The 14,244-nt window shown below is 39.9% G+C and overlaps 1 pseudogene; it reads left to right on the top strand.

The window, feature by feature from the left end:
- The first annotated feature begins 5,700 nt into the window (after positions 1-5,700).
- LOC123607600 lies at positions 5,701-6,694 on the top strand (annotated as a pseudogene).
- Positions 6,695-14,244: the final 7,550 nt, after the last annotated feature.

Here is a 14,244-nt window from a genome sequence, read left to right as displayed (position 1 = left end):
CCTTTAGGTGTGCTGTTAGATTTTGTACTTGGGATTTTTCTTGTTTCTTGAGATAGGCCTGGATTGCAATGTATTTTCCTCTCAGGACTGCCTTCGCTCCATCCCAAAGCATTTGGATTGTTGTATTTTCATTTTCATTTGTTTCCATATATTTTTAAATTTCTTCTCTAATTGCCTGGTTGACCCATTCATTCTTTAGTAGGGTGTTCTTTAACCTCCATGCTTTTGGAGGTCTTCCAGAATTTTTCCTGTGGTTGATTTCAAGTTTCATAGCATTGTGGTCTGAAAGTGTGCATGGTATGATCTCAATTCTTGTATACTTATGAAGGGCTGTTTTGTGACCCAGTGTGTGATCTATCTTGAAGAATGTTCCATGTGCACTCAAGAGGAAAGTATATTCTGTTGCTTTGGGATGCAAAGTTCTAAATATATCTGTCAAGTCTAAATACATCTGATCCAGGGGCGCCTGGGTGGCGCAGTCGGTTAAGCGTCCGACTTCAACCAGGTCACGATCTCGCGGTCCGTGGGTTCGAGCCCCGCGTCAGGCTCTGGGCTGATGGCTCAGAGCCTGGAGCCTGTTTCCAATTCTGTGTCTCCCTCTCTCTCTGCCCCTCCCCCGTTCATGCTCTGTCTCTCTCTGTCCCAAAAATAAATAAACGTTGAAAAAAAAAATTTAAATACATCTGATCCAATGTATCATTCAGGGCCCTTGTTTCCTTATTGATCCTGTGTCTAGATGATCTATCCATTGTTGTAAGTGGAGTATTAAAGTGCCCTGCAATTACCACATTCTTATCAATAAGGTTGCTTATGTTTGTGAGTAATTGTTTTATATATTTGGGGGCACCTCTATTCGGTGCATAGACATTTATAATTGTTAGCTCTTCCTGATGGATAGACCCTGTAATTATTATATAATGCCCTTCTTCATCTCTTGTTACAGCCTTTAATTTAAAGTCTAGTTTGTCTGATATAAGTATGACTACTCCAGCTTTCTTTTGACTTCTAGTAGCATGATAGGTAGTTCTCCATTCCCTCACTTTCAATCTGAAGGTGTCCTCAGGTCTAAAATGAGTCTCTTATAGACAGCAAATAGATGGGTCTTGTTTTTTTTTATCCAATATGATATGTCTTTTGGTTGGCGCATTTAGTCCATTTACATTCAGTGTTATTATAGAAAGATATGAGTTTAGAGTCATTGTGATGTCTCTAGGTTTCATGCTGGTAGTGATGTCTCTGGTACTTTGTCTCACAGGATCCCCCTTAGGATCTCTTGTAGGGCTGGTTTAGTGGTGATGAATTCCTCCAGTTTTTGTTTGTTTGGGAAGACCTTTATCTCTCCTTCTATTCTAAATGACAGACTTGCTGGATAAAGGATTCTCGGCTGCATATTTTTTCTGTTCATCACATTGAAGATTTCCTGCCATTCCTTTCTGGCCTGACAAGTTTCAGTAGAGAGATCTGTCACTAGTCTTATCAGTCTCCCTTTATATGTTAGAGCATGTTTATCCTTAGCTGCTTTCAGAATTTTCTCTTTATCTTTGTATTTTGCCAGTTTCACTATGATATGTTGTGCAGAAGATCGATTCAAGTTACGTCTGAAGGGAGTTTTCTGTGCCTCTTGGATTTCAATGCCTTTTTCCTTTCCCAGATCAGGGAAGTTCTCAGCTATGATTTCTTCAAGTACACCTTCAGCACCTTTTCCTCTCTCTTCCTCCTCTGGAATCCCAATTATGCGTATATTATTACATTTAATTGTGTCACTTAGTTCTGTAATTCTCCCCTCATACTCCTGGATTTTTTTTATCCCTCTTTTTCGCAGCTTCCTCTTCTTCCATAATTTTATGTTCTAATTCACCTATTCTCTCCTCTGCCTCTTCAATCAGAGCTATGGTCACCTCCATTTTATTTTGCAGCTCATTTATAGCATTTTTAGCTCCTCCTGACTGTTTCTTAGTCACTTGATCTCTGTAGTAATAGATTCTCTGCTGTCCTCTATACTTTTTTCAAGCCCAGTGATTAATTTTATGACTATTATTATGACTATTATTTTAAATTCATTTTCTGTTATATTGTTTAAATCGTTTTTGATCAGTTCGTTAGCTGTCTCTACTTCCTGGAGTTTCTTTTGAAGAGAATTCTTCCATTTCGTCATTTTGGATAGTCCCTGGAGTGCCTCGGAACTACAGGGCTCTTCCTCTGTGCTGTCTGGAGTAACTTGCCTTGGTGGGCGGGGCCTCAGTCATACATGATGACTGCCCCCAGCCCACTGCTGGGGCCACAGTCAGACTGGCGTGTACCTTATCTTCCCCTCTCCCAGAGGCAGGACTCACTGTGGAGTGGTGTGGCCCCTGTCCGGGCTACTTGCTCACTGCCAGGCTTGTGGTGCTGCTTTGATGGGATCTGGTATATAATCTGGGGTGGATCCGCAAGGTGCACAAGGGGGGGAGGTGCAGATGCAGCTTGCTTTGCCTTGAGTGGTCCGCTTCAGGATGGGCCCTGCGGCACTGGGAGGGAGGCAGACCCATTGGAGGGATGGATCTCCAAAAGCACGGCATGGGTGTTTGCGCGTGGTGCAAGCAAGTTCCCTGACAGGAACTGGTTCTCTTTGGGATTTTGGCTGGGGGATGGGCAAGGGAGATGGTGCTTCCCAGCACCTTTATTCCCTGCCAAGCTGAGCTCTGTCCTCTGGGGCTCAACAACTCTCCCTCCCGTTGTCCTCTAGCCTCCCACTCTCTGAACAGAGCTGTTGACTTATAACCTTCCAGATGTTAAGTCCCCCTGGCTGTCAGAACACACTCCGTCTGGCCCCTCCACTTTTGCAAGTTAGACTCGGGGGCTCTGCTTTGCCAGATGGGCTGCCCCTCCACCTCCCAGGCTCCCTCCCACCAGTCTGTGTAGTGCGCACTGCCTCTCCACCCTTCCTACCCTCTTCCGTGGGCCCCTCGTCTACACTTGGCTCTGAAGAGTCTGTTCTGCTAGTCTTCTGGCAGTTTTCTGGGTTATTTAGGCAGATATGGGTGGAATCTAAGTGGTCAGCAGGACGCAGTGAGCCCAGCGTCCTCCTACGCTGCCATCTTCCTTCGAGAATTGGCACTTTAAATAAAAAGAGCAAGGGGAGCGCCTGGGTGGCTCAGTCAGTTAAGTGTCTGACTTCAGCTCAGGTCATAATCTCATGAGTTCAAGCCCCACTTCGGGCTCTGTGCTGACAGTTTAGAGTCTGGACCCTGCTTCAGATTCTCTGTCTCCCTCTCTCTCTGTCCCTTCCCTGCTCGCTCGCTCTTTCTCTCTCTCTCTCTCTCACACACACACACAAAAATAAACACTTCAGAAAAAATTAAATAAATAAAATGAGAAAAAAAAGTTTTCAAAAGGATTGTGTGCCAACAGCGTTCCAAGCATGCTGATTACTTTACATCACTTACCTCATGTAATCCTTAAGTGACAGCTTTACGAGGGGGAATTACCATAGTTAGTCTCCTTTGCAAGGCACCTGACTCTTGCCACACAGACCAGATAAATCCATTGATAATTTCCCATAGTGTGGGATAATACTGCCCTGGTTGTTTGAAGATAATTTTAGTTGTAAACGACATTAAATAACATTAATTAAGTTTGTGAAAAAAGTGACTTGTCGACCTTTTTTATACCATAAAGAGAATCTCTCAGCATGCTGTTGGCATGTCTTTAACTCCTCTAACACTTTTTTTATGTGTAAGTTTTTTTTAAGCTTATTTATTTAGTTTGAGAGAGAGAGAGAGAGAGAAAGAGAGAGAGCTTGGGAGTGGGGGAGGGGGAGAGAGAAACCTAAGCAGGCTCCATATTGTCAGCGCAGAAACTGATGTGGGGTTCAAACACACAAACCGTGAGATCATGACCTGAGCTGAAATCAAGAGTGGGATACTTAACCGACTGAGCCACACAGGCTCTCCTTCCCTCTACTAACACTTTTTAGTCTCCCAGAGAGCAGACCTCAGACTCTGATGAGATTTCTGTAGCCAATACCACCTAGCTAGAACTTCATAACTGTTTTTGCTTTTAGTGTATGTTTTTTTTAACTTTTTAAATATTTATTTATTTTTGAGAGAGAGAGAGAGAGAGACAGAGCACGAGGCAGGGTGGGGGTGGGGAGCAGAGATAGAGGGAGACATAGAATCCAAAACAGCCCCAATGCGGGGCTCGAACTCACAAACCATGAGATCATGACCTGAGCTGAAGCCGGGCACTCAACCTACTGAGCCACCCAGGCGCCCCCTTTTAGTGTATGTTTTTAATTGCTTTCTAGTTACTGCTGCACTTCATTTATGGGAAGAGAATACATATTTACTCTTAAAATAAGTGCATGCCCACTTATTATAACTTTATTTCCATTCAAAATAGCTTTAAGGTATGTACCTGAAACTGATGCAGTGTTATATGCCAGTTATATCTCAGGCGATCAATCATTCAATTAGAAGAAGGGGTAATAAGATAGGAAAGGGGTTCCTGTGAGGCAAGTAAGAGGTAGACAGAATGTTACTCAGCACATCTACGTGGGAGTCTCCCCCCATGTGATGTCAGGGTGAAAACTAGGGTTAAGAGGACAACTACATAGCGGAGTGAAGGAGATGGGGCTGTCTCAGGTGGTTTCCAGGTTTCAGATTAGATGTAACCTTTCTCAACCTGGATTCCTGGAAGAATCAAGCTCCAATGTACAGAGTTATCTACTGTATGTTGTGAATCAACTACTCTCTTAATAAGCATCTAGAATGGTTCTACATATGTGCAAAGGAAAAAAAAATAGCTTCCAGGAGTATTAGTAAATAATAGTACAAGTGGTGGAAAATGATCAAAGTTCTTCAGAGTGGTCGAAACATAAACATCGTAGAATGATCGAAACTTAAGACATTCTCTACTGAAATAAAATACAGGAGCCCTTACATGAGCCACTGTAAAAGGGACTACTGCCCATAAGAAAGAGCCACAGTCCAGCCATTTTCCGGGGTGGGGGGCAGTTTTGTCCCCCCTGGAGACATTTGGTTGTGTCTGGACACACCTTGGTTGTCACAATTTTGAGGGTGGTTGTGGGGATTGTGTTACTGGCATCTAGTGCCTAGAGACCAGGGATGTTGTAAAACACTAGGACAGCCCACAATGGGAGTCGTCTACCCTATCCGTCAATAGTGCCAAGGTGGAGAAAATGCTCTATCTTGACTGTGCTGGGGGTAATTCAGCTGCCGCTGCTTGTCTTGTCTGAAGGCCAAGTCCCTATTTGATAAAGTTCACATGTCACATTAGAGCTGGCAATTCTTGGGTGTTTGACCTTTGGATGAACTTTTCTGCTTGTTCTAGACAAATTATTTAATTATAAAGTATCTTCTATTTTAACTTTTAATTCAGAAAGTGTACCAGCAGTGAGCTGCATTCTTGCCCCTGGTCCTTTTATAACTAGATGCACAGACCTTTTGCTACCCGTTTTTTAATTGTTTCAGCTTTAAAAAGGAATCTCATGTGGGTGATTCTGATCAAAGGAGTGTGGCAGTTTTTATTTCATCTGTTTGGACCATTTCATTGCAAATGGTCCTACAATTTTTGTCCTTTAGTGTATCATAGACTTTAATTTGTAAATCTACATTTTACTTTGAAAATATTTCTAGCCTGCATGGCTCTTTTGTGTTACAGTAGTCATTTCTCTCCATCCGCCTTCTCTCCCACCTAAGTGCATGCCACCACCCCATGGAAGAGTCAGTGGACACAGACATGAGCCCCCTAAGGCTCCAGAACTATCTTTTTGGTTGTGAATTAAAGGCTGACAAAGATTATCACTTTAAGGTAGATAATGATGAAAACAAGCACTAGTTATCTTTAAGAACAATTAGTTTAGGGACTGGTGCAAAGGATAAATTGCACATTGTTGAAGCAGAAGCAATGAGTTATGAAGGCAGTCCAATTAAAGTCACATTGGCAACTTTGAAATGTCTTTACAGCTAACGGTTTCCCTTGCGGGCTTTAAAATAACACCACCTGTGGTCTCATGATTGAAATGTGGTTTAGGGCCTGTGCATATTAGTGGACAGTGCTTCATAGCTGTGGAGAAAGATGCAGAGTCAGAAGATCAAAAGGAAGAGGATGTAAAACTCCTTAGTATATGTGGAAAGCCTTCTGTCTCTGGATGTGGTAGTAACATTCCACAGAAAAAAGTAAAATTTGGTGCCAGTGGAGATGATGATGATAATGATGATGATGATGATGATGATGATGATGATGATTTTGATGATAAAGAAGCTGAAGAAAAGCCTCCAGTAAAGAAATCTATATGAGATACTCCAGCCACAAATGCACAAAAATCAGACCAGAATGGAAAATACTCAAAACCACCAACATCAAGATCAAAAGGTCAAGCATCTTTCAAAAAACAGGAAAAGACTCCCAAAACACCAAAACGACCTAGTTATGTAGAAGACATCAAAGCAAAAATGCAACCAAGTGTGAAAAAAGGTGATTCTCTTCCTAAAGTAGAAGTCAAGTTCATCAGTTATGTGAAGAATTGATTCTGGATGACTGACCAAGGGGCTATTCAAAATCTCTGGCAATGAAGGAAGCCTCTTTAAGACATTAGTTTAAACAGTTTGTTACAATTTTCCATCTTATTTCATTTCTGTAACAGTTGATATCTGGCTGTCATTTTTATAATGCAGAGTGAGAATTTTCCAAGTCCTAGCAATCAGACAACACAAAGAAACAAAAGGCATACAAATCAGCAGGGAGGAAGTCAAACTTTTATTCTTAGTAGACAACATTCTTAGTAGACAACTCTATGTGGAACACACAAGAGACTCTACCAAAAAAAACTGTTAGAACGGATTCATGAATTCAGCAAAGCCACAGGATATAAAATGACTGTACAGAACCTAGCTGCATTTCTATACACCAATAATGAAGCAGCAGAAAGAGAAATCAAGGAATCGATCCCATTTACAATTGCACCAAAAATCATAAAATACCTAGGAATAAAGCTAACCAAAGTGGTGAAAAATCTATACGCTGAAAACAATAGAAAGCTTATGGAAGAAATTGAAGAAGATACACACACAAAAAAAGGAAAAAACATTCCATGCTCATGGATTGGAAGAGCAAATATTTTTAAAATGTCGATACTACCCAAAGCAATCTACATATTCAGTGTAATCCCTACCAAAATAACACCAGCATTCTTCACAGAGCTAGAGCAAGCAATCCTAAAGCTTGTATGAAACCAGAAAAGACTCCAAGTAGCTAAAGCAATCCTGAAAAAGAAAACCAATTGTGATGCTGGAGGTACCACAATTCCAAAGTTTAAGCTCTATTTCAAAGCTGTAATCACCAAGACAGTATGGTACTGGCACAAAATCAAACACATAGATGAATGGAACAGAATGGTGAACCAGAAATGGACCCACAAACATGTGGCCAACTCATCTTTGACAAAGTAGGAAAGAATATCCAGTGGAAAAAAGACAGTCTCTTCAGCAAATGGTGTTGGGGAAACTGGACAGCGACATGTAGAAGAATGAACCCGGACCACTTTCTTACACCATACACAAAATAAACTCAAAATGGATGAAAGATAAATGTAAGCAGAAAGCCATCAAAACCCTAGAGAAGAAAACAGGCAACAACCTCTTTGACCTTGGATTCAACAACGTCTTACTTGACATATCTCTGGAGGCAAAGGAAACAAAAGCAAACATGACCTATTGGGACCTCATTAAGATGAAAAGCTTCTGCATGGCAAAGGAAACAATCAGCAAAACTAAAATGCAACTGAAAAAATGGGAGAAGATATTTGCAAATGACATATCAGATAAAGGGTTAGTATCCAAAAATATAAAGGGCTTATCAAACTCAACACTCAAAAAACAAGCAATCCTGTGGTCAATAGATGTGAATAGACACTTTTCCAAAGAAGACATCCACATGCCTAACAGACACATGAAAAAATGCTCAACATTACTCATCATCAGGGAAATATAAATCAAAACCACAATGAGATACCACCTCACACTTGTCAGAATGGCTAAAATTAACAACTCAGACAACAGCAGATGTTGGTGAGATTATGGAGAAAGGGGAGCCCTTTTGCACTGCTGGTAAGACTGTAGACTGGTGAAGACATTCTGGAAAACAGTATGAAGACTCCTCAAAAAATTAAAAATAGAACTACCCTATGTCCCAGCAATTGCACTACTAGGTATTTATTAAGAGGATACAGGAGTGATGATCCAAAGGATACAGGAGTGATGATCCAATGTTGATAGCAGCACTATCGACAATAGCCAAAGTAGGGAGAGTCCAAATGTCCATTGACTAATGAATGGATGAAGAAGATGTCGTGTATAGGGATGTGAGTGTGTGTGTGTGTGTGTATGTGTGTGTGTGATGGAATATTACTTGGTGATCAAAAAGAATGAAATCTTGCTATTTGCAACAACATGGATGGAAGTAGAGTGTGGTATGCTAAGCAAAATAAGTCAGAGAAAGACAAATATCATATGATTTCACTCATGTGGAATTTGAGATACAAAATGGATGAACATAAGGAAAGGGAAGCAAAAATAATATAAAAACAGAGAGGGAGACAAACCATAAGATATTCTTAAATACAGAAAACAAGCTGAGGGTTGCTGGAGGGATGTTGGGTTGGAGAATGGGCTAAACGGGCAAGGGGCATTGAGGAGGACACATGTTAGGATGAGCATTGGGTGTTACATGTAAGTGATGAATCACTAAATTCTATTCCTGAAATCATTATTATACCATATGTTAACTAACTTGGATTTAAATTTAATAAATAAATAAATAAATAAGTAAATAAATAAATAAATAAATATTAAAAATTAAAATATTTCTATAATGACATGTACTTTACCACATGCAATTAAGCAACATTCTGAGCCTCAATTCCTATAATTAAATAATACAGGGGTGCCTGGGTGGCTTAGTTGGTTAGGCATCTGACTTTGGCTCAGGTCACTATCTCATGGCTTATGAGTTTGATGCCTGCTCTGGGCTTTGTGCTAGGCCTGGAACCTGAAGCCTGATTGGGATTCTCTGTCTTCCTCCCTCCCTTTGCCCCTCCCCCGCTTGTGAGTTCTCTCTCTCTCTCTCTCCCCCCCCCCAAAAAATAAATAAACCATTAAAAAAATAAAGAATACATAGGGGCTTGGTCTGAAATTGTACCAACCTTGGTCCATACCTAAAATTTGGATTTTCAGACTAATTACATGAGGTTATTTTCTTGCCTCTTTCTTCTAAATACAAACTTCAGAAAGTAAACACTAGTTTGTTGAATATTTTGATTACTGAGGAGATGGAAAATCAGAGTTTTGCTATAATGAGATTGACCTGTATTTAGTGAATAATACTACTGTTAGTAAAATGGGAAAAAAAATCATTAGGATATAAATTCATTTTTATAAAGGGATGAATATATAATTGGTGTTTATCATAGAGTTACTTGAAAGCAGGCTATCTTGGAAGAATAAAAATACTCACTAATAATTGACCCCTTATAAAATTAGCTCCTCTCCACAGACTTGGAAGCTATTACCTATGTTGGGTAATACCACATTGATTGGTTGTCAATTCTGTGCTTCAGCAGTGTAAAACAAATGCAAAATGTAATTGCAAATCCACCAAATCTTGCCCCTGAAATGCAGGATTTCAGAAAGCCTTAAGAGAGAGAGAAGGAAAAGTTCTCTAATTGAACACAACGCCATTCACAGATAAGGACCCAGTAGAGAAAAATTAAGAGAAAATTGACAAGAATGTTTGTAAAATAAATTCTTTAGAAGAGAAAGATTTCAATATCAAAGATAAAGACAGCCTCTTGGGAAAACTGAGGAAGCCTTCAAACACTTTTGCTGAAGTGACCCTTTTGATTATCAAACTGTGAAAATCAAACATGAAAGAAAGGACATTGTATCACTCTCTACTGCCAAAAATACAAAAAAAAAATTATTCTTGTCCCCTAATAATCAATGCTTGATTTAAGTTCTGCTCATTCTTACATTTTATGCAAAGTTGCATTCAAAAATTACATATTAACTTTGGAATAAAATTTTGCAACTTTGATATAATTTTTCAAGATAAGGTTCCAATCACACATTTCCTTATGTACTATGAATTTTGGGTTCCCATTTTAATAGCATTCATTTTAAATTATCTTTTTCTACTACCATTTATCCCTGGACAGCTATGACTTCTTGTTAGAGAATCTCATAAAATAGTAGAGTTTAAAGAACAACTATCAGAAGCCATCAGGTTCAGATAAAGAAATTAAGATTCAGTGAGATTGTCACCTGTCTCAAGGTTACAAATTATATAAAACACTTTAATGGAATGTAAAATTACTCTAAGCCAATAAAATAATTTGCAGATAAGAAAAGTAACCCTTTTGAAGACCCTTCATTGGTGCTTCCAAATTTGAAATCATTTGATCAAAGAAGAGCAATAAATATTACTATTTTTGCCCATATATTTCTAAGTCCCCTTCATATTTTTGGTAAATGGTGAGAGAATAGGAATTATGAATCCAACATCTACCACTTCCTCTTGATTAGTCATTCTCTGCTCCTCCTAAAAATCTGTTCCAGCTCTGTGTTTATTTTTGTATTCCCTTTCACTTAGTGTAATCTGTGATGGATCACTATGCAATTAATTTAAATTACCAACATATCATTATGATAATCTTTTTAACTACCTTGAAATGAATACGGTCCTGATTTGACAAGTTCTCACTGCCTGGTATAGGAAACCATGTGGATGCATGCATTTTCCTCACGTTCTGAGGATGATGAGTTTCTCATTTCTCATGTTCTTACTGTGTTTTTTTTTTCTCACTTCTACCCTTCTCAGCATCCTGCATCCCCATTAACTGGAGTCTTTGCACACTCATGATTCATGAGCCAGAAATGGCTTACAAACATGTTTGTCCCCACACCTATGTGATGTTTTAAATTTGTATTAGGGGCCAGGTTCAAAAATTGGGTTGTTCACATAAAACAGGTATCTAGCATGTCTTAAAACAAAGACAAACAAAACAGATCTTGCTGAACTGCTTTGCCACCTGCACCAGCCAGCTAAAGCTTGGTAACATTCAGCCTCTTTTTACGCAACACCCGCTTTACACTATGCCGCAGTTCTATCAGGTCCCGCTGTCCTATGAAGACAAACTATCGGTTGTTGTGTTGTATCCGTGCTAGTCTTTTTCTTAGAGGGAAGTTAAGGTGAAATATTTCATGTGTATGTGTCCCTAGAGAAAACAGGAAAATGAAAAAGACACAGAAGGCTGCATGTTTCACAGAGAATGGGAGGCAGCCTTCCTATCTTCTCTTGTTTTCCTCACGGCACGTGAGTTGGCAGTCCCTGATTTAGCCCATTGTTCCCCCATTATTTAGTGTGTGTGTCAGTTAAGGTTCTCCAAAGAAACAGAATCATTAGGATATATATCTCTAGAAAGGGATTTATTGTAAGGTAGTTATGGAGGCTGAGCAGTCCCATGAGGTACCATCTGTAAGCTGGAGATTCACATGGGCTGGTGGTGTATTTCCAAGGCCTGAGAGATGTGGAGCCTGTGGTGTACACACCAGTCTGGGTCTGGAGGCCTGAGAGCAAGGGAGCACCAAGGGCACAAGAAGATCAATGTTACAGCTTAAGCAGTCTGGCAGAGCTAATTCAACCTTCTTTCACCTTTTTGTTCTATTCAGGCCCTCAACAGATTGGAGGATGCCCTCCCACACTAGGAAGGGCCATCTGGTTTACTCAGTACACCAATTCAGATGCTAATCTCAAACGTAAACACCCTCACAGACACACCCCAAGTTTTGTTTAACCAGCTATCTGGGCATCCTGTGGCCCAGTCAAGTTGACAAATAAAATGAACTCTCCCAGTGCTCTTGTGGGGATGAAAAGTATAAATCAGTACATGAATTAATGCAGATGAAAAGTGTGTATATGCTTCACAGACCAGGGAGGCTGTCATGGGCATATTTCATCAACGTTTGAAAGTGCACACCACAAATCTTAAAACCAAGAAATTTCATACTGGAGTAGTGGCTATAGAGATGATTATCAGATTGTTTATTCCTAGTCCTTTGCCTTTTCCCAAGAAGTTTGAGGTCTGCCAGAAATTTACATGCAAAGAGGACAAGACAGTGCAAGTATTTTTCTTGTATTTACTGCTTTAAAATCATCCTGAATTTATTTATTCATTTTTTATTTCCTCCCCTCCTCCTCCTTTATGCTCATCATAAGAAGGTCTTATGATATCTCAAGCTGATATAAATTTAAATGGAAATGTTTGCCTGCTTGTTTTGATAAGGACAGACTAATGCCTTTTTCCTCTTCCCAAGTAAAGAAATCTCTAGAATGTGTGAAACTGTTGATAGCAGGTCCCAATTCCTAACAGAGAGACTGGTCGTTTACTTAACAGTCTGCTTTGGGGGCTACTCTGAGGAGCTCAAAGGTCAAGTCCCTAATCAACAAAACTCTAGTGAAATATTTTAAAATACAGCCAGTAACCATCCAGATAATGGCCACACAAGAGAGTTAAAAGCTCTTTGGCATGTTTATATCTGACCTTCGTCTATTAACCTCAAGGAAAGGTAATGAAACTTACACTCAAGAGAGATGATATTATATACTTCAGGATAAATCTACTTAATGAATAAGTAATAAGCAAATTTTTAAAGAATATGAAATTCCTGGGGACTCTTTGGAAAAAATTTAAAATCTCAATCCAGGAGTGTGTTTACCATATAATTATGTAAATGATAATTAGCCCACAATTTCTGAGCCTGAAAGTTTCTTCATTACTAAATAATGCACTAGAAAGAAAACAAACCACTACCACAAAATCTGCAATGGCCAACATCAATTAAATATGGATTTCTAGAATCTTATTTTAGCTATACTAAAATGCCTTTATAACAATAACAAACAGTAACACAGACACTTGGAAGAAGCGTTGAGATGGAAAGAAATGAAGCAGCTATAATTAAAAAAAAATACCTTTATCTTGAGTGATCTGCCAGCTCTCGAAGGAAATGGGACATAGTTAACTGTGGTGGGGAGATTAATTGGTATTTATTTGCCTATTTATACTGGGTAAGACAAAGATTAAATAAGAGAGTTTATTAATGCTTTGTTCAGCATTTTTAAGACCCATCCCCAACCCCAACCATTACTTACCAAGGAAATTTAAAACTCCTTCTGGTATTCTAGACCCCTCACCATCTGGTCTTTGCTTCTGTGTTTTAAACAGATTTCCTACTACTCTCTCAGAAAATAGTAGAGCCTAGGGTTATTTATGGGTCTGGATTTAATTTCTAATTCTACCATTAACTGTCTGTGTGACTTTGGGTAAGGTTATTCAATTTCCTTTAGCCTCCATCTCTATTTGTAAAAGAAGTCATTCATCAGAGGCTTAAATGAGGATTAAATGAGATAGTCTGTGTTGTGGACTTGGCCCCATTGTGGGCATGAGGTAGGCATAGCAGACATCGAGCTTGCTGCAAGGACAAATTTAACTTCTCTCTGTGCCCTGGCAGTGGCCACCTTGAGGCTTCTTCCCACTCCATCTCTTCCAGTCTGTATCTACCTTTCAGGTGCTCCCCATAAAGCCTACTGACTCCCCACCTTTACTGGATGTTGCCTCTCTGGCTTCCTATTCTTTTCCCTGGAAGATACAGACTCAGCAATTGACCACAAGCTCCATGGGGACAGGAGGCATATCCCAGTCATCTTTGTTTTATGTCAGTATCCAGAGGAAATTGGGCACTGTACAGGCAGAGAGAGGAAAAGGTGAGATGAGGGGAGAGGAATGGGAGCCAGAGAAAGAAAAGGCAAATGGAAGGTGAGAACACAAATACTCCCACCAGAAGAAGCCCCCCCCAGAGAAGGCCTTGGAATGAAGGGCTGAGTGGGAGAGAATAGAACACAGAGCAGGGGTGTGTGGCTCTGTTTTCCCATCTGCAGTTGCTGCTGCCAGCCAGTAAATGGCTCCTACAGCTCTTCAGTGGGATCTCTGCTAGAATAAAGCAGCTCTGTGTAAACAATATCCCTGTGTGGTCATCAAAGAACGCGTAATAGGCTCTCTGTGTGAGGGAATATATAATAGACTCTCTGATGAGGTTGCTGCTTCACCCCCTTGCTATTTCTGTACGCTGCTCTGATAACATCTCAGAATGTGTTAAAACTAAGACCACTGGAATTACAGCATTGAAG

Source organism: Leopardus geoffroyi, chromosome A2 (assembly GCF_018350155.1).
Source record: "Leopardus geoffroyi isolate Oge1 chromosome A2, O.geoffroyi_Oge1_pat1.0, whole genome shotgun sequence".
Classification (NCBI taxonomy): domain Eukaryota; kingdom Metazoa; phylum Chordata; class Mammalia; order Carnivora; family Felidae; genus Leopardus; species Leopardus geoffroyi.
The sequence above is the reverse complement of the archived record's forward strand: the minus strand, read 5'-3'. Positions and strand labels throughout refer to the sequence as shown.